Here is a 2,297-nt window from a genome sequence, read left to right on the forward strand (position 1 = left end):
CTAATCTCTTATATAATGAAAGAGGCATAACACTCACACTCGCACCTAAATCTGCTAGTGCATCATACATGACACAATCACTAAGTAGACAAGGAACAATAAATTCACCCGGATCACCCAACTTGGGTGTAAGTTTTGGTGGAACTGTCTTCACCGGGTTTACTTCTACGATTTTTGTTTCTTACACTTTCTTATTCTTCTTATTCTTTTCAGAGGTATCACAAACTTTATTACCTATTACTTGCTCATACTCAACTCCTTTTCTTGGAAACGGGATGGGTGGTCTGTATGGTGCCACCACTGGCTTTACATACTCGGTGGTGGTGGTTTTGTAACTTCTTCATTGTTACTCACATCTAAAACCTTCCCATCTTCTGATGATGATTTTTCAGAATTTGTTGACACCATGTTAACATTCTCATTCCGAGGATTTACTTCAGTATTACTCAGTAGCTTTCCTTCTTCCCTCTCACTCATCATGCTAGCAAGAGTACCTATGTGTTTTTCTAGATTCAAAATGGAAACTTGTTGAGTTCTTAATGACTGATCAAACCTCTCATTTATTTGGGTTTGAGATGTAATGAATTATGTTTGAGATTCCATTAGCTTTGCCATCATTTCTTCCAGATTTGGCTTTTTCTTTTCGGTTCGTTGTGGTGGTTTATACAAGCTAGGTCTTTGTTGATTGAAAATATTATTTTGAGTTGGTTGGTTATTCGGACCTTGTTGGTTGTACGAGTTATTGTTAGGTCCATTTGGATTGTAAAGAATGTTTTGATTTCGATTGAAGTTTGGCCTTGGCGGTTGATAATTATTTTGATAATTATTTCCCGGCCTTTGGTTTATGTAGGAAACATTCTCACGTTATTCCATCGTTTGCTCAATGTGACACTCTTTCGTTAAGTGTGGTCCACCGCATTGCTCACAACTGATTCGTATTGCGTGAATATCTTTATTCATCTTTTCCATTCGTCTCTCGAAAGCATCTATTTTTGCGGAAACGGAATCAAAGTCATGGCTAGAATCGGCTCTAGCCGCTTTAGATGAACGAAAGATATCTTTTTCTTGGTGCCACTCATGAGAGTGGGAGGATGTGTTATCAATGATTTTGTAAGCTTCAGTTGCAGTGTTCTTCATAATAGAACCACCAGCTGTTATGTCGATGTTTTTTTCGTGTAGTGATGTCACATCCTTGATAGAATATTTGTACTATTTGATAAGTGTCTAAACCATGTTGAGGACATCCTCTCAACAACTTTCCAAATCTTGTCCATGCCTCATATAATGTTTCATTTGGCTTCTGCGTGAATGTAACAATTTCTCCTTGAAGTCTCACAGCTTTAGATGCCGGAAAGAATTGTTTAAGAAAATTTTCAACTAAAACATCCCATGTATCAATCGCCCCTTCAGGTAACGATTCTAACCAATCTTTGGCTTCTCCCTTTAAAGTCCAGGGAAATAACATGAGATAGATCTGTTCATCCTCAACTTCTCTGATTTTGAATAGAGTACAAATCCTATTAAAGGTTCGAAGATGTTCGTTTGGATCTTCTTTTGGTGTACCACTAAATTGGCATTGATTAGTTACCATGTGTAGGATTTGTCCTTTGATTTTATAATCTGGCGCATTAATGTCTGGCTTAATAATGGCGTGACCTTGGCCAGTGCGTGTGGCTCTCATTCGGTCTTCCATACTTAGAGGTTCCCGATTTTCCATGATTGAATTTATTGAATCTGAATCACTAGAGGATTCTGATTTAATGGTTTCTTCCTCTACAATCTCCGGTTGAATGATTTGTGGTTCAGGAGGAATAATTAGTGGTTCAGGATCTCTGAATTGTCCTTGAATATCCTCCGGGTTCTCAATTGTGAGGTCGGGTTCAAAAAATGGATTATCGGAAATTTGAATTGGAGTACTTGGTCGACTAGATGACGATTCTAAAGAAAAATCAACGGCGACAATGTTGGCTAGATGTCTTGATCGAGTTACAGGTGGTGAACGTATAAAAGGTGGTGAACGTTTTGCTCGGTGCATTCACTGAATATCCTATTAGTTATAAAAAAAATTATATAAGTTATCAAATTAATAGACTTTTCTGATTTTGCCCACGTTTCGAATAGCCAATAGATGCAGCAGGTAGCCAGGACCTTTTAAATCGAAAGCCCACAACTCGGCACTAACAAATTCAACTATTACTACGAACCAGAAAATTTGGATGTCTATCAATTTAACCGCTTATAATAATTTTTCGTCAAAATTTTGAAGATAAAATCTATGTCCTAAAAACTAGAGCGTC

General features: G+C 37.5%; 1 non-coding gene across 1 annotated transcript; it reads left to right on the plus strand.

Moving 5' to 3' along the window:
- The first annotated feature begins 1,226 nt into the window (after positions 1 to 1,226).
- On the plus strand, positions 1,227 to 1,333 carry LOC139886837 (small nucleolar RNA R71). Its single transcript, XR_011772698.1, has one exon. It is a non-coding gene; the product is annotated as a small nucleolar RNA R71 (small nucleolar RNA).
- The last annotated feature ends 964 nt before the right edge of the window (positions 1,334 to 2,297 follow it).

This window comes from Rutidosis leptorrhynchoides, chromosome 1 (assembly GCF_046630445.1).
Source record: "Rutidosis leptorrhynchoides isolate AG116_Rl617_1_P2 chromosome 1, CSIRO_AGI_Rlap_v1, whole genome shotgun sequence".
Taxonomy (NCBI): Eukaryota; Viridiplantae; Streptophyta; class Magnoliopsida; order Asterales; family Asteraceae; genus Rutidosis; species Rutidosis leptorrhynchoides.